The sequence below is a fragment of the Rattus rattus genome, chromosome 1 (assembly GCF_011064425.1).
Source record: "Rattus rattus isolate New Zealand chromosome 1, Rrattus_CSIRO_v1, whole genome shotgun sequence".
Lineage (NCBI taxonomy): Eukaryota > Metazoa > Chordata > Mammalia > Rodentia > Muridae > Rattus > Rattus rattus.
In genome coordinates, this window is record NC_046154.1 from 123,499,484 (window position 1) to 123,521,602 (window position 22,119).

The window sequence follows — 22,119 nt, forward strand, 5'->3', positions numbered from 1 at the left end:
ACGCTTACTCAAGTCTCGGGAAGTCATGGACCCCAGACACATGAGAGACCATCTTGATGCAATGCGCAGAGGTGAGTTTTATTACGGAGATCTCTGGGCCAACACGCATCCCACACAGGAGACAGAGGTGTGGACCCAGAGTGGCTGGGAGAAGGGCTTTTTAAAGGAAGAAGTCACAAGCCCCAGGAAATGTGGGTATGTCAAAAGGAAATACAAAAAATGGCACAAGGGGAAACTCTCAAAGTCACAGGATTGTTCTTAAGACTCTAGGGTTTACACTGAACTGAGAACAGGACCCCCGTTGAAGGAATCAGAGAAAGAACTGGAAGAGCTTGAAGGAGCTCGAGACCCCATATGTACAGCAATGCCAACCAAACAGAGCTTCCAGGGACTAAGCCACTACCCAAAGACTATACATGGACTGACCCTGGACTCTGACCTCATAGGTAGCAATGAATATCCTAGTAAGAGCACCAGTGGAAGGGGAAGCCCTGGGTCCTGCTAAGACTGAACCCCCAGTGAACTAGACTGTTGGGGAGAGGGAAGCAAGGGGGGGAGGTTTGAGAGGGGAACACCCATAAGGAAGGGGAGGGGGGAGGGGGATGTTTGCCCGGAAACCGGGAAAGGGAATAACATTCGAAATGTATATAAGAAATACTCAAGTTAATAATAATAAAAAAAAAAAAAGACTCTAGGGTTTAAATCAGGGGAAAGGTCAAGTCCTCATTCTCTTGAGAACAGATCTTGATTCCTGTCCTTTATGGTAAATGTTTGTCAGAGTTGATGAGGCATCTGCATCTGACACATCTGGTTAGGCTTTTGCATGGTTTGTTGGAATACTATCTGCAGGACACAATGGCAGGTATATTATCTGTAGGGCATAATGGGGGCTGAACAAACATCACAGGGTCAGAACAGAACCCGTTACTCATTTACCCACGTCTGCTGACATCTGGAGGGTCAGTGAGTCTGTACCAGTCCTCCTGAATTTTTAAAAGTCTGTCTTCCTGAGTCAGATCTTGTTGTTGAGTATTGAGCTAATTTAAAACTATCACTTTTTATAAACATTCTCAGCTCCCAATCTGTACGTCTAGCCCATTTCATTTCTCTTTCTCATCCACCACTAAATAATGGCAGTTTCTAACTGAAACTTGCTGGGCACACACCATCCAGGAAATCAGGAAGGAAATCTGAATCCTCTTCCTGTCCTCCACTGCAAATTCCCCAGTCTCATCCCCAGCTCATTTGCACATCTCTTACAGGGACCTGTCTTCCAACTCTCTTGCTTAGCTCACTAGACTCTGCCAAAGTATTGGTGTGGACTCAGCGCTCCTCCTTCCTGAGTACCAACTGGCCTACTCCCATTCCTTTGTCTCAATCACTGGTACCTAGAAATATACTCTACCTAAGAACCTCAATTTCCATACTATATTCTATTATGAGAAAATTCCCCATTGTATTTAAAAAAAATCAATTTATATAAATATTTCTGTAACTATCCTTAATAGTAAAAATGATTAACAATATCTTAAATTGCCTTAATTGTTAAGACTTGTAAATTAGGACATAACTTTTGAGTAGAACTAAATATATGATATTATATAAACTTTATTTAGACATAATAAGTGTAATAAATAATACAAATGAAAATATATTTGTAAATCTTATATTTGAACCAAAAAATCCTTTTTAACTGTTTATTTTTAAATTAGTTACATTTTTGTTTATTTATCTTATGTCAGGGATAGGGGTCAGGTACCACAGTACACGTGCTGGGATCATAGAACAACTTTTACAAACCACAAACTTACACTAACCACATTCAAATTTTCTCATGTAGCTGTAAAGGATCAAACTCTGGTGGTCCAGATTAGCAATGGCAAGTGTCTCTAACTGTTGACGCACTGGACAAGTCCAGAAAATTTAACAGCTAAGAAATGCTCAAACACAGAAACATTAAAAACAATGCATAGATACTCCAAATCTTGGACTTCTTCACTCACTTATTTATCTGTTCAATACTGCGAGTTACACAGCAGCTTTGAACTTTGCACTATCTTGTGATCTGAACAAACTATACAAAGAGATCCACCAGATGCCTATGAATCCATATGTTGAAAAGAGAGAACTCTGGAAACTGCACTATCTGACGACTAGGCTATATCTCTCCTGGGCATATATTCAAAAGATTTTCCAAAATACAACAAAGACACATGCTCCACTACATTCATAGCAGCCTTATTTATAATTGCCAGAAGCTGGAAAGAACCCAGATGCTCTTCAACAGAGGAATGGATACAGAAAATGTGGTACATCTACACAATGAAGTACTACACATTTATCAAAAACAATGACTTCATGAAATTCATAGGCAATTGATTTGAACTAGAAAATATCATCCTGTATGAGGTAACTCAATCACAGAATAACACACGTGTTATGCACTCACTGATAAGTGGATATTAGCCCAAAAGTTCGAATTATCCAAGAAAAAATCCAGAGCCCACATGAAGCTCAAGAAGGACAACCAGAGTGTTGATGCTTCACTACTTCCTAAGAAGGGGAACAAAAATATTCATAGGAGGTGATATGGAGACAAAGTTCGGAGTAAAGACTGAAAGCACAGCCATTCAGAGCCTGCCCCACATGGGTACATAGTCCCTGTATATAAAGTCACCAAAACTAAACAAAAGTGATGAAGCTAAGAAACGCATGATGACAAAGCATGTCAAATACAGAGATGAATGCTAGCATAAAACCATTGAAATGAGATTGGGGCACCCACTGGAGGAATTAGAGAAAGGATTGAAAGAGGTGAAGGGGCTTGTGACACAATAACAACAACAATGCCAACTAATCAGAGCTCCCAGGGCCTAAAACACTATCCAAAGGCTACACATGGACTGGCCCATGCTTCCAGCTGCATATGTAGCAGAGGATGGCCCTGTTGGGCAACAATGGGAGGAGAAACTCTTGGTCCTGCAAAAGCTGAATCCCCAACCCCTAATGTAGGAGAATGTTGGTGGGGCAGGAAGAGAAGGGTGTTTGGGAAGGGTAACACCCTTAAGGAGAAGGAAAGGGGGATGGTATAGTGTAGAGGGCCGCTATAACATTCGCCACCACAAGATGGCGCTGGCTTCCACTGCATCCCACGTGGAAGGCCAGGATAGCTTCCGCCATTACAAGATGGCGCTGGCCTCCGCCGCGTCAGCCGACTTCCTTTCAGGAAGTTAACTGTGTGCGCGTGTGCAAGAGTGCCTTCGTGCCAGGTCTTTGCCCACTCTGGGGCGTGCCTAATGAGATCATGGGTAAGCGACCAATCAGATGTGGATGCACCGCGCTAGGGTGTATATAAGCGCGCCATGCGGGCGCACGGGGCTTCTCCTTTAGATTGAATAAAAGTTTTGGCTGCAGCAAGGATTCGTATGTCCCTGCATGTTTTCTTGCTGGCGAGGTCACGCGTGGGACAGTATAAGGGGTTAGGTCCAGGAAACCTGGAAAGAAAATAACATTTGAAATATAAATAAAAAAATTCCATTTAAAACATGGACTATTTCCTGAAAGATATTTTCAGTTACATAAAACATCAATATTTATATAATTAAGAAAAAATCTCCTTTCCCATAGATAAAACAACAAATATATTGGACCACTCAAACAGCTCTCAATAAAGTGGAACTGCCCATTAAAAAATAAATAAAGGAAGGAGAACTACCGGCCAATATTTTTCACAACAGATATAAAATTTATTCAGAATGTCAACAAATGGACTCAAACAAAGTTTTTCTTGGGAGTATAAGATTGGTTTAACATTGAAAATCAATTAGTGTAATTCATTACATTACTAATTAAAAAAGAGAGACAGAACTCTATCTACAAGCAGTCCTCTGACCAATCACAACACACACACACACACACACACACACACACACACATACACACACACACACACACACACGTGAACACAAATAACTAATGTAATTTAAAAAAAAATTGGTGTATGTGCTGTGGAACAGGTGGAGGGGGGACCTAGGAGGGGAAGAAATGTACTGACTGTAAAAAAATGATTAAAGAATAAATAAGAGGGAAAAAAGTGATGTAAGGAGGATAAAAACATACAAGTTTCTTGTATACAGATAATCTATTTCCTTAAAGATAGTAACCAAAAAAGCAAGAGAAGAAATTCTGAAAGACAACTAATGTGTGACAAAAACACAACCGAAAACCTAAAGGAATCTAGGTGAATAAAACCTAAGTAACAACTCCTTGCTGATCCCAGCCCACAGCTCACTGCTCCCAAACACTTTGGGAGAGAGAGCTCACCGCTCAAACAGGTAGGCACTCCTGAGACTGCAGAGTGGAAGAGACCACCAATACTGCCCACCCCTGCCCACATCCCTGGCCCAAGAGGAAACTGTATAGAACCTTTGGGCACTGGAAGATAGGGGCACTCGAGCAGCAGGTCCGCTGCTATACAGACACCGCCCAGACCTGAAGGGACCCGATCAACAGTTCTCTGCACCCAAGTCCAGTGGGAGGGAGAGATAAACCTTCAGAGGGGCAGACACTCCTGGGAAGCTAGAAGAGACTCCACTCTGCCCACATTTCTGACTCCTGAGGAAAATACCTAACGCCATCTGGGACCCCAGTGCACTGGTGCTCAGGGAAAAAGTGGCACAGGCCCTCCTGATTGCTGCGCTCATGGAGAGCTCAAAAGGAGCCACCCACGAGCAACTTCAGACGAGAGACCTGTGGAAAGGCGTAATAGTTTCCACCATTACAAGATGGCGCTGGCTTCCGCTGCGGCAGCCCGGCTCCTCCCTGTAAACAAACTGTGTACGCATGCGTGACGGTGTGTTCGCACCAAGTCTTTGCCCACCCCGGGGCGTGCCAATTAGATCACAGCTATGCGGCCAATCAGGAAGGAACACGTTGCTTTGGGGGATATAAAGTTAACGCTCTCTGGGGCCCCGACATTTTTCCTCTTCAAGAAAATAAACGCTTTGCTGCAGATGGATCCTGGTGTCCGCGTGAGTTCTTGCTGGTGAGACGATAGCGCGGGACAGAGACCCCAGGTAAGACAAACTTTTCTACGCCAAGTGAACTGCCTGGTGGACTCAGGACACATGCCCACAGTAACATCTAAAGACCAGTAGACAGGAGATACTACACATCCAAAAGCAGAACACTCTGTCCCCATAACTGACTGAAAGAAAACAGGAAAACAAATGTACAGCACTCCTGACACACAGGCCTATAGGACGGTCTAGCCACTGTCAGAAATAGCAGAACAAGGTAACACCAGAGACAACCTGATGGCGAGAGGCAAGGGCAGGAACCCAAACAACAGAAACCAAGACTACATGGCATCATCAGAGCCCAATTCTCCCATGAAAGCAAACATTGAATATCCAAACACACCAGAAAAGCAAGATCTAGATTTAAAATCACATTTGATCATGATGCTGGAGGACTTCAAGAAGGACATGAAGAACTCCCTTAGAGAAATGCAGGAAAAGGTAAATAAACAAGTAGAAGCCTATAGAGAGGAATCACAAAAATTCCTGAAAGAATTCCAGGAAAACACAATTAAACAGGTGAAGGAATTAAAAAATAGAAGCAATAAAGAAAGCACAAAGGGAAACAACCCTGGACATAGAAAACCAAAGGAAGAGACAAGGAGCCATATATACAAGAAACACCAACGGAATACAAGAGATAGAAGAGCGAATTTCAGGAGCAGAAGATTCCATGGAAATCAATGAAACAATGGTCAAAGATAATGTAAAATGGAAGAAGCTACTGGTCCAAAACATAAAGGAAATCCAGGACTCAATGAGAAGAACAAACAAAAGGATAATAGGTATAGAAGAGAGTGAAGACTCCCAACTCAAAGGACCAGTAAATATCTTCAATAAAATCATAGAAGAAAACTTCCCTAACATAAAGAAAGAGATGCCCATAAACATACAGGACGCCTACAGAACTCCAAAAAGATTGGAACAGAAAAGAAACTCCTCCCGTCACATAATAGTCAAAAGACCAAATGCACAAAATAAAGAAAGAATATTAAAAGAAGTAAGGGAAAAAAGTCAAGTAACATATAAAAGCAGACCTATCAGAATCACACCAGACTTCTCACCAGAGACTATGAAGGCCAGAAGATCCTGGGAAGTTGTCATAGAACACTTCCTCAAAGAACACAAATGCCAGCCCAGGTTACTGTATCCTGCAAAACTCTCAATTAACATAGATGCAGAAACCAAGATATTCCATGACAAAACCAAATTTACAAAAATATCTTTCTACAAATCCAGCACTACAAAGAGCAGTAAATGGTAGAGCCCAAAATTAGGAGGCAATCTACCCCCTAGAAAAACCAAGAAACTAGTCATCTAGGCAACAAAACAAAGAGAAGAAAAGCACACAAACATAAAGTTACATCCAAATATTAATACAGCAGGAAGATAATAATCACTATTTCTTAATATCTCTCAACATCAATGGTCTCAAATCCCCAATAAAAAGATAAACTGGACACGCAATGAGGACCCTGCATCCTGCTGCCTACAGGAAACACAACACAGAGAAAAAGAAAGACACTACCTCATAGTAAAAGGCTGGAAAACAACTTTCCAAGCAATTGCTCCACAGAAGGAAGTTAGAGTAGCTATTCTAATATCGAATAAAATTGATTTTCAACTAATGGTCAACAGAAAAGATAAGGAAGGACACTTCATATTCATCAAAGTCAAAATCCACCAAGATGAACTCTCAATCCTAAATATCTATGTTCCAAATACAAGGGTACCTACATACATATAAGAAACCTTAATAAAGCTTAAAGCACACGTTGCACCTCACACAATAATAATAAGAGATTTCAAAACCCCACTCTCATCAATGGACAGATCTTGGAAAGAGAAATTAAACAGAGACATAGACAGACTAAGAGAAGTCATGAACCAAATGGACTTAAAAATCTTTATAGAACATTCTATCCTAAAACAAAAAGTTATACCTTCTCACCACCTCATGGTACTTTCTCCAAAATTGACCATATAATTGGTCATAAAACAGAACTCAACAGATCAAGAAAGATAGAAATAATCCCATGTATCCTCAATAACAATAAGGGAATAAGGCACACATATACCTGGAAATTGAACAATGCTCTTTTCAATGATAACCTGGTCAAGGAAGAAATAAAGAAAGAAATTAAAGACTTCCTAGAATTTAATGAAAATGAGGGTCCAACATATGCAATCTTATGGGACACAATGAAAGCTGTGGTAAGAGGAAAACTCATAGTTCTGAGTGCCTGCAGGAGGAAACAGGAGAGAGCATATATCAGCAACTTGACAACAAACCTAAAATCTCTTTAACAAAAAGAAACAAATACACCCAGAAAAGAGTAGAAGGCAGGAAATAATCAAACTCAGAGCTGAAATCAACCAAGTAGAAACAAAAAGGACCATAGAAAGAATCAACAGAACCAAAAGAGGGTTCTTTGAGAAAATCAACAAGATAGATAAACCCATAGCCAGACTAATGAGAAGACAAAGAGAGTGTGTCCAAATTAACAAAATCAGAAATGAAAAGGGAGAGATGACCACATAATGAGACAGAATTCAAAAAATCATCAGATCTTACTACAAAAGCCTATATTCAACAAAACTTGAAAATCTGCAGGAAATGGACAATTTCCTAGACAGATACCAGGTACCAAATTTATATCAGGAACAGATAAACCATTTAAACAACCCCATAAATCCTAATAAAAAAGAAGCAGTCATTAAAGGTCTCCCAACCAAAAAGAGCCCAGGTCCAGATGGGTTCAGTGCAGAATTCTATCAGACCTTCATGGAAGATCTCGTACCAATACTATCCAAACTATTGCACAAGATTGAAACATACGGAGAGCTAGGAAATTCCTTCTATGAAGCCACAATTACTCTTATACCTAAACCACACATAGACCCAACAAAGAAAGAGAATGTCAGACCCATTTCCCTTATGAATATCGATGCTAAAATACTCAATAAAATTCTGGCAAACCGAATCCATAAACACATCAAAATAATCATCCACCATGATCAAGTGGGCTTCATCCCAGGCATGCAGGGATGATTTAATACATGGAATACCATCTACGAAATCCATTATATAAACAAACTGAAAGAACAAAACCACATGATCATTTCATTAGATGCTGAGAAAGCATTTGACAAAATTCAACACCCCTTCATGATAAAAGTCCTGGAAAGAATAGGAATTCAAGGCCCATACCTAAACATAGTAAAAGCCATATATAGCAAGCCAGTTTCTAACATTAAAGTAAATGGAGAAAAACTTGAAGCAATCCCACTAAAATCAGGGACTAGACAAGGCTGCCCACTCTCTCCCTACTTATTCAATATAGTTCTTGAGTTCTAGCCAGAGCAATCAGATAAGAAAAGGAGGTCAAGGGGATACAGATTGCAAAAGAAGAAGTCAAAATATCACTATTTGCAGATGATATGATAGTATATTTCAGTGATCCCAAAAGTTCCACCAGAGAACCGCTAAAGCTGATAAACAACTTCAGCAAAGTGGCTGGGTATAAAATTAACTCAAATAAATCAGTAGCCTTCCTCTACACAAAAGAGAAACAAGCCGAGAAAGAAATTAGGGAAACGACACCCTTCATAATAGTCCCAAATAATATAAAGTACCTCGGTGTGACTTTAACTAAGCAAGTAAAAGATCTGTACAATAAGAACTTCAAGCCTCTGAAGAAAGAAATTGAAGAAGACCTCAGAAGATGGAAAGATCTCCCATGCTCATGGATTGGCAGGATTAATATAGTAAAAATGGCCATTCTACCAAAAGCGATCTACAGATTCAATGCAATCCCCATCAAAATACCAATCCTATTCTTCAAAGAGTTAGACAGAACAATTTGCAAATTCATCTGGAATAACAAAAAACCCAGGATAGCTAAAACTATCCTCAACAATACAAGGACTTCAGGGGGAATCACTATCCCTGAACTCAAGCAGTATTACAGAGCAATAGTGATAAAAACTGCATGGTATTGGTACAGAGACAGACAGATAGACCAATGGAATAGAATTGAAGACCCAGAAATGAACCCACACACCTATGGTCACTTGATTTTTGACAAAGGAGCCAAATCCATCCAATGGAAAAAAGATAGCATTTTCAGCAAATGGTGCTGGTTCAACTGGAGGTCAACATGTAGAAGAATGCAGATCGATCCATGCTTATCAACCTGTACAAAGCTTAAGTCCAAGTGGATCAAGGACCTCCACATCAAACCAGACACACTCAAACTAACAGAAGAAAAACTAGGGAAGCATCTGGAACACATGGGCACTGGAAAAAATTTCCTGAACAAAACACCAATGGCTTATGCTCTAAGATCAAGAATCGACAAATGGGATCTCATAAAACTGCAAAGCTTCTGTAAGGCAAAGGACACTGTGGTTAGGACAAACGGCAACCAACAGATTGGGAAAAGATCTTTACCAATCCTACAACAGATAGAGGCCTTATATCCAAAATATACAAAGAACTCAAAAAAAGTTAGACCAGGGAGACCAATAACCCTATTAAAAATGGGGTTCAGAGCTAAACAAAGAATTCACAGCTGAGGAATGTCAATGGCTTAGAAACACTTAAAGAAATGTTCAACATCTTTAGTCATAAGGGAAATGCAAATCAAAACAACCCTGAGATTTCACCTCACACCAGTGAGAATGGCTAAGATCAAAAACTCAGGGGACAGCAAATGCTGGCGAGGATGTGGAGAAAGAGGAACACTCCTCCATTGTTGGTGGGGTTGCAGACTGCTACAACCAGTCTGGAAATCAGTCTGGAGGTTCCTCAGAAAATTGGACATTGAACTACCTGAGGATCCAGCTATACCTCTCTTGGGCATATACCCAAAAGATGCCCCAACATATAAAAAAGACACGTGCTCCACTATGTTCATCGCAGCCTTATTTATAATAGCCAGAAGCTGGAAAGAACCCAGATGCCCTTCAACAGAGGAATGGATATAGAAAATGTGGTACATCTACACAATGAAATATTACTCAGCTATCAAAAACAACGACTTTATGAAATTCGTAGGCAAATGGTTGGAACTGGAAAATATCATCCTGAGTGAACTAACCAAATCACAGAAAGACATACATGGTATGCACTCATTGATAAGTGGCTATTAGCCCAAATGCTTGAATTACCCTAGATGCCTAGAACAAATGAAACTCAAGACGGATGATCAAAATGTGAATGCTTCACTCCTTCTTTAAAAGGGGAACAAGAATACCCTTGGCAGGGAAGAGAGAGGCAAAGATTAAAACAGAGACTGAAGGAACACCCATTCAGAGCCTGCCCACATGTGGCCCATACATATACAGCCACCCAATTAGACAAGATGGATGAAGCAAAGAAGTGCAGACCCACAGGAGCCGGATGTAGATGGCTCCTGAGAGATACAGCCAGAATACAGCAAATACAGAGGCTAATGCCAGCAGCAAACCACTGAACTGAGAATAGGACCCCCGTTGAAGGAATCAGAGAAAGAACTGGAAGAGCTTGAAGGGGCTCGAGACCCCATATGTACAACAATGCCAAGCAACCAGAGCTTCTAGGGACTAAGCCACTACCTAAAGACTATACATGGACTGACCCTGGCCTCTGACCTCATAGGTAGCAATGAATATCCTAGTAAGAGCACCAGTGGAAGGGGAAGCCCTTGGTCCTGCTAAGACTGAACCCCCAGTGAACTAGACTGTTGGGGGGAGGGCGGCAATGGGGGGATGGTGGGGAGGGGAACATCCATAAGGAAGGGGAGGGGGGAGGGGGATGTTTGCCCTCGAAATGTATATAAGAAATATTCAAGTTAATAAAAAAAAAAAAGAATGAGGAAGCATTTTAGCTACTGGTATGGAATGTTTTTCTGTTCATCATAAAGTCTCATAAAATGATATGTAGTACATTTTAAAATACTATTTTCATTCTTCAGATACTAACTTATTCAATCTGATAAACTAAATATGAGTGCTATAAAGTGATACTCTATGAAAATGAGCTCTGTTTCTTGTTTTTGTGATATGAAACCTGGTGTAGATTTTCTGAAAATGATCGAGAAGCTTGAAACAAATATCTCCAGAGTACAAACACAGTGACCTGGAATCACTCATATGCAAATTTATCCTAATAAAATAATGAATGTGTCCTGAAGATTATTCACTCAGTCATAAATATTTATCAAAGTCCTGTATCTAGTGATAAGAAGCAGAGCAACACTTCTTCACCTAATAATAACTCTTTTTATTAAATAAACTGTGACATGTGTCGATGATGGGGTGCTAGCAAATAGTTTAAAATGAGGCTATTTGGACTTCATGGCTTTATAGTATACCCATGACATATATATTCATGACACATTATCAAGTGGAAGTAACAAAAGGAATTTCCAAACCTGATAACTAGCATGACTCCTCCTTTTATTTACTGAAAGAAAAAGAAGCATTCGATAAACTACCTATAAAAATTTTAATAGTACTTAATTTTTTGGGGGGAATGAGTTATAAATACCTTTACTTCTCAAAACTGTTTATATGTATATACTTATTAAATTAATTTATGATAAATTATATAAGCTGATTTACAGAAATACTAATTTGTGTTTTTTTCACATGCAGTAATTATAAACTTATATTTGTAAGTTTTATATTAATCTTATCTGACTCAAACTGTGCATATTTACAGAGTACGATTAAATGGGGTAATTTAGAGCTCCCTTAGCTCAAACATTAGGCAGCTCCTCAAGGCAAGAATAATCAAGTTTTCTCATGTGGCTATTTTGAAATGTGCATTTTTAACTGCAGTGATCCTACTGTGCAAATGGATGCCTCATTTTACTTCTTCAGCAACATAGAAGATATTTAGATACAATTTCTCTGCTAATTGAAACATAAGTAAAACTATTTGGCTCTATATACATAGTTAATACTTGATGAAGAATGAAGAGACATTTTCTCCAGTGCTGTAGCCATTGGCAAGGTATTCATACTCATATAAGCAACCATAATTAAACTCATTGGATCACAGAAGAAAAGTGAAATCTAATGATAAATATTATTATTCTAATGGTAGCTCTTTTGCCAGCAGTTCTTAATTCCAAAGCCCAACATGAATCAATAGGGTAGACCTTATTCCTGATGTCAATAATGGCCACCAGGAAAACATTTCTTTCCATGAACTTGCTCAACCATCAACAAATATCTACTGCTATGCCTTGCTTAGTACCCGGTCCATTTAGTACAGATTCTGAAGAAGGAAAAAACAAGTAATGTTCATTTTTTTCATTACAACCATTTAATATAAACAGTTAACAATAAAAAGGAAAATGTCAAGAGACCTATTCAAGCCCTTCAGTAGGACAAGTGTGTCTAGATAAAATATTAAATGAGAATAATTTTACTAAAAGTAATACAAAGGTATGGACTTCTTGTGACAAACTTGGGGCTCAGTAACCCATCATGGCATCCAGTTTCTTGTAGGCAGAGAAGAGCCTTGTCTAGTCTTCTAAATATTAAACAGTCTGCCTTCTAAAGCAGGTGCACTGCTAGGGTCCAAGGATTCAGAAGTGAGTGGATGCCTTCAGTGATTAATATTGACTGTCAACCTGACAGGATCTAGAATCAATTTATTATACAAACCTCTAGTCATTTCCCTAAAGAACTACCAAGATTAAATTCATTGTGATGGGACTCACCATACCTGTAAGCAATGTCATCCCATTGCCTAGGTGTCTCGAACTAAATAAAAAGAATGAAGTGAACTTTGTAGTACCATTCATCACTCCCTGAGACTACAGATACAATGTGAATATAATTGAGCTGCCTCAAGTTCCTGCTGCCCTGATTTCCCTACCATGATTGATTATATCCTCAAATTCTCTTCGTTGTCTTTGTCAGGTATGTTGTTGCAGCAATTAGAAAATCAAGCAATTCACTTGTCCTTTTCTTATAGATCTCCCAAACCCATAGCAAGGAAAGTGGGTCCTGGGAAGATGACTCTTTGTATAAAAATACATGCTGGCCAAGCAAGAGGAGCTAACTTCACAACCCTAACATTCATGTAAAAGTCAGGCAAATCCTCATATGTCTATAGCACCAGAATTGGAGAATCATGTTAGGCAGATCCTGAAAATATGTGAGCCAGCCAGATTAGACAAAGTGTCTTGCTTCACATTCAGTTATAGATGCTATCTCCCAATATAAGATAGATCCCAACAGAGAATGATAACCATTGACATGTTTTGTTCTCTAATGTGCACACATGAATACTACACCATGTAGCCATATAACAACACCAGAAAGAGAAAGGGGAAAGAGAAACAGAGAGACAGGAAAAGAGAGGGAAAGAGACAGAGAAAATGACAGAGAGGCAAAATGACAAAGAGACAAAGAGATGGAGAGATAGAGACAGAGAAACAACCTTGCAGGTTCCTACATATGAGAACCAGCTCTATATAGGTAGAGACGTTTTGCATAGCATAAGAACATGATAAAGAACATTGAGAATAAGCAGGCTATTTCCAATGACTGCTTTGTTTTATCTCTCAAATGCCTAGGGGGAGGAGGCCTCTGAGGATATGTAGGCATCAGGGTGAGTTTAAGCCAGACTTTCAGATATTCTTATTTCACCCCATAATCAAGAAATAGCTCCTCCATCAGCTGTACACAAAAAAGAACAAGAAAATACATCTGGGGTCCTTCCCTTTATTTTTCCCTGACATTACCCATGCATTCAATATACTCTATCCAAGTTATTCATGTGATGATTAACATTTTCCACTTGTCAGTGTACAAAAGAGGCCCATGTTAGGAGTTTAAATACACATGCCATTTCTGGACAGTCTGGTTCTTGCTTTGTGGTTGACAGGAGAGTTTCCAATTATCAGCATCCAGCTAGAGTCATCAAGTTGTTATATTGTCATGAAATGACATTGTTGCCATGTTGTTTGCAACATGCTGAACCCTATCCCTCTGATACCATAATAAACTCTTTCACCTGCAGGTTGTTGTGGTTGTAGTGTTTTATCACAGCCACAAATAAGTAATGTACATATGTTCCACATTATATTCTGACTTGGTTTTGGCTTTTCTTTCAACAAATTATAAAAGATCATAAATTCTAGTCTCTGCATTGGTAATTCTACACTCTTAGTTCTACTTTGCAACTTGTTGCAAAGTTTTTTATCCACTTAAATTTTTGCAATGAAATAATATCTGGCATTTTCCAGTAAAAGAAAACAAAACAAGCCTCATTCTCTTTATATTCCAGTGATATTTGGTGACACACATAGTCCAGAGCTGGGGTAGTTTGTTACTCAGGCAAATTGTAGAAGTAGGGTTCAATGAGTGGTACATGTTTGTGTGGATAGAATTAATCTTCCTTAGCATGAAGAGTCCATAGAAGAAACTCAAGAAGGAGACATGGGTTCTGAGTAAAACAAAAAAAGAAAAGCAGATGCCACCGTTGTTCTGCTAAAATTATGGAGGTTCAAGATAAAATATCAGGAAGAAAGGTATGATGGTTGACACTGACTACCAAATTAAAAGAGCTAGATTACCAAGGAGACGGGATTCTTGGAATACCTGTAAGGGAGTTTCTACATTAGGAGCCACCTACTCTGACTGTGTGAAGCCAGATTCTATGCATCTGAGTACAAGCAAGGTGAGTACCAACATTTATTTTTGGTTCCTAATTTGAGGTAATGGTACCAGCCAACTCATTCCTGCCATGGTAGATGGTAGCTTTTCAAATGGTAACCTAAAAGGCAGGGGAAAAGGTTACTAATTAGACATGCATTTCCTAGAATGTGGGCTTACCATTAGACACAATAAAGAGATAAGTGGCATAATTTGTCCTTTAATGAGATACTGTAATTTCCCTTCCTAGAATTCAAACCACATTGCAGTAGCTTATAGTCATGTAGATTTGTGATTCTGTTTTTCTAACTCTGTTTTAAGCAAACTTTCCTTAACTCTTTCACTGAAGCCTCATCCACACAATGTGATTATCCACCTACCATATGACTCACCTCCATGCTGGCTCAGATCACATGGCTACGTTCTCTACTCCTTTCTATTCTCTGTCTCTGAACGGTTGTTGTGAGTTACACAACACTGTCCCTCCAATGTTTTTTTCTTTTAGATACTACTAAAATTGTCTTCAAGCTCACATTTGGATAGTTTCTTCAATTATTTTACCAATGAAAGCAATAACCCTAAAAGGAAGGGACTTATATAATCAATAAAAACAAAAGTGTACCCATGAAGTGGCAGCTTCTTGTTTTTAATATGTTATATGATGTATAATTAAATAGTATAATGTTACTTATGCTTACTATATGATATCGCACTGGAAAATAATGCTTTTCATTTTCCTATGTAAAATAAATAAATTTGCTTTAATAATATGTCATAAAGGAATATACCCTATCTCTTTATTGTATAGAAAACCATATAGAATATAAATTAGAGACAGATACATAATAGATAAAATTTAAGTGTCCTTTCATTATTCTAAATTCCTGACACATAATGTAGAGAAAATTTGATTATAAATGTAAACATTAATTATTAGCAGAAACAATAAAATGTCAGAATGTTTGTAGTCTTTCTCTTAATGATATAAAAATCAAATAAATATTCTGAATTTAAAATAAAAATATTTAAATTTTATTTGCATTGTTAAGGAAAAATAAAAAGTATTACTTCATGAACATTATATCATTCTGCTGTAACTCAGATTCTGTGTATAAAATGGGTTACTACAATGAGAAATTTGCCTGTTATGTTGTTATTGTACTTTTTGTCATTCCATCATCAATGAATTCACTTATAGTAAATCTATTGAGTAACAAATTTTAAGACATATACATGGTAAGATAAGTGCTAGTAAGATAGCATGACACATTATTGTGGATGCTGATGAAAACAAACTGCTTTCTTGACTAGGAACAAAAGACATTCAGTCACTATACAGATATGCATGACCATCAAATTTGCTCTCTCTTTTATTTTTATCATTTTTTCTATTTTTTATGTTTTATTTTTATCATTTTTTTGTTTCATTGTCTTTGTATTGCTTGGGATCAAATATGGGATCTGTCCATGCTAAGCTAATACTGAAATACATCTGTAACTCTTTCATTTCTCTTGAAACTTTCCCACATATATTAGGGGTGTTGAAAACACAGGCAAGCAGATGCTTCATAATAAGACAAGTGATTATCAATTATGTAATCTCCACCATCCCACCATATAAATTTTGAAAACAAGACAGCATTTTATCCATCAAATATTTAACCCAAACAGACAGAAATCTTGCAATGGAGGACTGTCTATTTTGACCAAGCTCAGCAGACATTGTCCTTTCATCCTGTTATAACTTCCCTTAGCATGTGTACCTGAAAAGGCAGTAGTATTTAGAAAGTATATTTATTCAAGACATGGTTTGCTGGCTAACTCAGCAAGAGAGTGAGATAGGGGTTGGGGTAGCTTGTGGACAGCAGACTTCCCTGCCTAGCCTTTTATGTGTGGACAAAACTCAGTCCAGGGTACTATGCGGATTTGCAGTGACAGGCATCTGGAAGAAATCCTCAAACATTTTTCTGCCTGGCACATGCTCATCCCACCTGCTGGGATGGCAAGCTGCCTGCCATGGCAGAGATATGCATTATCCACTTGGCCCTGACAATTAAGTCCAGACTTAATAGATAGATGCAGAATTGTGGCCGCTGCCATGTAAACAGATTGTTAGAGTACCCAGGTCCTCACTGAAGCTCTCAAAATGATGAGTTGTACTTCTTAACAGCATAAACCTCTTCCCGAACCTCAAGGACAGAAGCAGCCAGAATAATATTGCAACTGCAGAGCCTTTCATAGAACTTTTTTCTTCATTTTGGGGCAGGATGACATGCAAGAAAATTATAGGTGTATGTATGGGTTGCGTGAAGCATGACATTTATGGGTGGTAAAGGAGCGGGCCTTGATTATATATATATATATATATATATATATATATATATATATATATATATATATGTATATATATTTTTTTCTTTTCTTTATCTATATTTCAAATGTTTACCCCCTTCCCAGTTTCTCCTCTGGGAATCCCCTATCCCATCTCCCACCCCCTGCCTCCGTGAGGGTGCTGCCCAACCTAACCATTCCCTCTAGCCTCCCTGTCCTGGCATTCCCCTACACTGGGATATTGAGGTTTCACAGAACCAAGGGCCTCTCCTCCCACTGATTCCTGAAAAGGTCATCCTGGAGCAGATACTAATATTCAACAGCTAACAGTAGGTCTTGTTTGATAGGCTGTGACTACCTGACTGGTCCATTGACTGTAGAATTCAGTGGGATGCGACAAGGAATGCTTGAGCATGATGACTCACAGAAAGGTGTGAAGACATGTTCTGGTGACCAGTGTGGTAAATGAACAGGATTCTGGATGCTATCACCTACTTGTTTCCTCATGTTACTCTGAAGACTTCTGCTACAAAGAAAGAGCTTTAAGGTCCTTATTTTAATTGGGAAATAAAGTGTTTGTATTGTATATATGTGTAATCCGAGCTCTGGAGAGGAAGGTGGGTAGAATCCTGGAGCTCATTTGGCCAGTTAACAACCCAATTGGAGTATCGGGGATGGAAAGGAGGAGGGGATTCAGGCTTATGGACAGGAATCTGGGAAAGGGGATGCCATTTGAAATATAAGTAAAGTAATATATCTAATAAAATTTTTTAAAAAAGAAAATAAATAGGGCATGCCCACTACTCTTTACAAAAGAAAAAATAAATGGAAAGCTTAGGGCCACAGGGAGAGATGCTGTCTGAAAAACAAGATAGAGGATAATTCAGCAATGAAACTTAAGGTTAACTGTCATTCACTGGAAATACAAGGACACAAATAAAATAATTCTTTTAGAATTTCTTTAAGAGGAGATTTATTCACTAGAGAAGTTAGAAGCATAAAATGTGAGCATTGGTATATCAACTGACTACTTACTTACTGAGGTGATGAACTCATCCAGCCCAGAGTTTCACTACTCTGGCCTCCTGCCACCATCTAAAACCTTATGCTTCTCTATTCTTCTAGAAAGCTCCAGAGATTTGTGGAAATATAACATGAAAGAATGAAAGAAAGGAAGAAAGGAAAGAAGGAAGGAGAGAGAGACAATATACTCTTATTTTTATTGGATATTTTATGTATTTACATTTCAAATATTATCCACTTTCCTGGTTCCCCCCTTGCCCATATCCCTCCCCCAAGTCTAAGAGGATTTCCCTAACCCAGCTACCCACTTGCAACTCAACATCCTGACATTCCGACAAACTGGGGAAATGAGTCCTCACAAGATGAAGATCTTATTTTCCTATTTATGCCAGACAATGCCATCCTCTGTTACACATGTGGTTGGAGCCACGAGTCCCTCTATGTATTTTCTTTAGTTGGTGGTTTAGTCTCTGCAAGATGTGGAAAGTCTAGTTGGTTGATGTTCTGTTTCTTCCTGTGGGGTCGCAAACCCCTTCAGCATCTTCAGTCCTTTCCCTAACTCTTCCATTGGGGTCCCCATGCTCAGTCTGATGGTTAGCTGCAAACGTGCTCATATGTATCAGTAACACAGGCACAGAAAACATTTTCCTGAACAGAACACCAATGGCTTATGCTCTAAGATCAACAATAGACAAATGGACCTCACAAAATTGCAAAGCTTCTGTAAAGCAAAGAATACTGTATACAGGAAAAAAATGGCAACCAAAAGATTGGAAAAAGATCTTTACCAATCCTACATACAATAAAGGGGCTAATATTTAATACAAACAAAGAACTATAGAAGTTAGACTCCGGAACCCAAATAACCCAATTAAAAATGGGGTAAAGCAAAATTGAAAAAAAGAAAACAAAAAGAAAAAAGAAAAATGGGGTAAAGAGCTAAACAATGTATTCTGAACTGAGGAATATTGAATGGTCAATAAGCACCTAAAAAATGTACAACATCCTTACTCATCAGGGAAATGCAAATCAAAACAACCCGGAGATGCCACCTCATACAAGTCAGAATGGGTAAGATTAAAAAAACAATAGGTGACAGCAGATACTAGTGAGGATGTGGAGAAAGAGGAATTACCCCCATTGTTGGTGGGATTGTAAGCTGGTATGACTACTCTGGAAATCAATCTGGCAGTTCCTCAGAAAATTGGATCTAGTGCTACATGAGGACTCAGCTATATCACTCCTGGGTATACATCCAAAAGAGAAATGAATTCTTGGGCAAAAGACCAGAAAAATGGCTCAATGGATAAAAGCATTAAGCCCAAGCCTAGTGATCCACATGGTGAAAGAAGAGAACTAATACCCTATAGTTTTTCAACTGACCACAAAAGTACCACCCTCCTACATATCAACATAAATACATGACAAAACATGTTTAATAAACAGTTCTCTCAACTTTTAAATTGATCAGAAACATAAACTTTACTTTTCAAAATCCACCCTCTAATATAAACCTTCTAATTAGAAAACAATAGAGCATTCAGTTTTTGATTAAATAATCCACTTGCTCATCTTCCCAGACTAATCCTGGATTATATTCATCAGTAACTAATATGCCTTATTTTTACATACATTCAGAAAAGCTCATTGCTTTCATTATAAATGTACTAATGTGCCTTTTTCTGCCCCTTAAGGTGTCATCCTTTGTTTGGATGCAAAGCATCCATGAATATTTTAAGATGTCTTAATGCAATTAGTCTTTTACATACTTTCAGTGACAAAGTTACTTTAAAGCAATAAATGAGCAAAGGAGACTTAACATGCCATTACATTTTTTGTACCTGGAACCTTTGTAATTAAATTAAAATGTGTCACTTGTACAATCATAATGGGTGGATTTATCCTGCAGAGACTGCTGTCTTTATTATTTAATGGTACTGATATAATGATATTTAGACATCTCCACAGTGAAGAGCATTGTTGAAGATACTTTCTTATCTATTGTGAAGTTTAGGATTCTTGTCAAAAATAAAGTGTCCATAGATGCATGGGTTTATTTTGGGGTCTTCACTCCAATTCCATTGATCAATTTGTCTGTTCCTGACACAGTTCCATACAGTTTTTATGACTATTGCTCTGTGATACACCTTAAGATCAAGGATGTTGATACCTGCAGAATTTCGTTTATTGTATGTCATAGTTTAAGCTATCCTGAGTTTTTTGTTTTACAATATGAAGGTCAAAAAATACTTTCAATGTATGTAAAGAACTGTGTTGCAATTTTGATGGAAATTGCATTGAATGTATAGATTGTTTTTCATAAAATGAGCTCTTTTACTCCTACCTCTTATGAACAAGGACAATCTTGCTAGCTTTTGGAGTCTTCTTCAATTTCTTTTTTTGGAGACTTTAATTTCTTGTCATACAGGTATTTCATTTGCTTGGTTAGTATTAAGGCAATATATTTTATATTATTTGTCTTTTGTTTAGGTTGTTTGTTTGCTAATTTTGTTATGAGCTCAATTACTCTTAGTATATGTACAGCTATTGATGTTATATTGAGAAACTTGGGTACACTTGCTAGTTACTTGGAGTTTTTTAGTAGAACTTTGTTGGTCACTTATTTATACTATCATGTTATGTGCAAGTATTTTCATCATCTGTGAAAAACAATATGTTGACTTCTTCCATCTTAATTTGTTCTTGGTCTCATTAATTTCTCTTTTTGCTCTGGCTAGAATTTCAAGTACAATGTTGAATAGAAATGCAGAGAGGTGCAGACTTGAGTTTTCCCTGATTTTAGTAGAATTGCTTTAAGTTTATCTCCTTTTAATTTGTTATTGACGTGCTATACATTTCCCATTGTGGCTTGGTATGGATCTTTTATTCCTTATCTTCCCAAGATATTTAACATCAATGGTTGTGGAATTTTTGGCAAAAGATTTGTTAGAATCTCATGGCATGATTGTGCTTTGTCTATTTTCTTTGAGTTGTTGGTGTGGTGGAATACATCGATGAATTTTCACATATTAAACCATGCTTGCATTCCTAGAATGAAGCCTACTTGATTATGGTGGATGATAGTGTTGATGTGTTCTAGAGTTCAGTTTATGAATATTTTATTGACTATTTTTGCTTTAATGCTTGTGAAGATATTGGTCTGAAATTTTCTTTCTTTCTTTAGTCTTTGTTTGGTTTAGGTATGAGAGTGACTATGGTATCATGAAATGAGATTGAAAATGTTCTTTCTGTTTCTATTTTTGGAATAGTTTGAGGAGTGTTGGTATTAGTTGTTCTTTAAATGTTTGGTGCAATACTTCACTAAAATAATGCATCTGGCCCTGGTTTTCTTATTTTGATTATTTTGGGGAGACTTCTGTTCATCAATTTTATTTAGTTTTTCCAATTTTTTGAAGTACAGGCTTTTGAAGTAAGACCTAAGAATTATTTTGATTTCCTAAGTGTTTCTTATTGTCTCTCCCTTTTCATTTCTTATTTTATTGATTTGAAAACTCTCTGTCCTCTCTTTAGTTTGCTAAGGGCTTGTCTATCTTGCTGATTTTCTCAAACAACTACCTCTCATTTGCCTTGAGTCTTTCAATTGTTATCTTTCTTTCTAGTTTATTGATTTCAATTTGGAGTTTGGTTATTTTCTGCCATCTAATCTTCTTGATTGTTATTGTTTCTTTTTGTTCTAGCAATTTCAGGTGTGCTGCTATGTTCCTAGTATGAAATACACTTAGTTTCATTATGAAGGCACTTAATGCTATGACCTTTCTTCTTTACACTGCTTTCATTTTGTACCATAAATTTATTTATGTTGTGTCTTCATTTTCATTAAGTTGTACACAATCTTCAATTTCGTTATTTCTTACCTGATGCAGTGGTTATTCAGTAGAGAGTTGTTAACTTTCCATGCTTGTGTGCTTTTTGTTTCTGTTTTTGTTGAACTCCATGCTTAATTCATGTTGTTCTAATAAGATGCAAGGGGTTATTGCAATTTTATTGTATTTGTTCAAGTTTTCTTTCC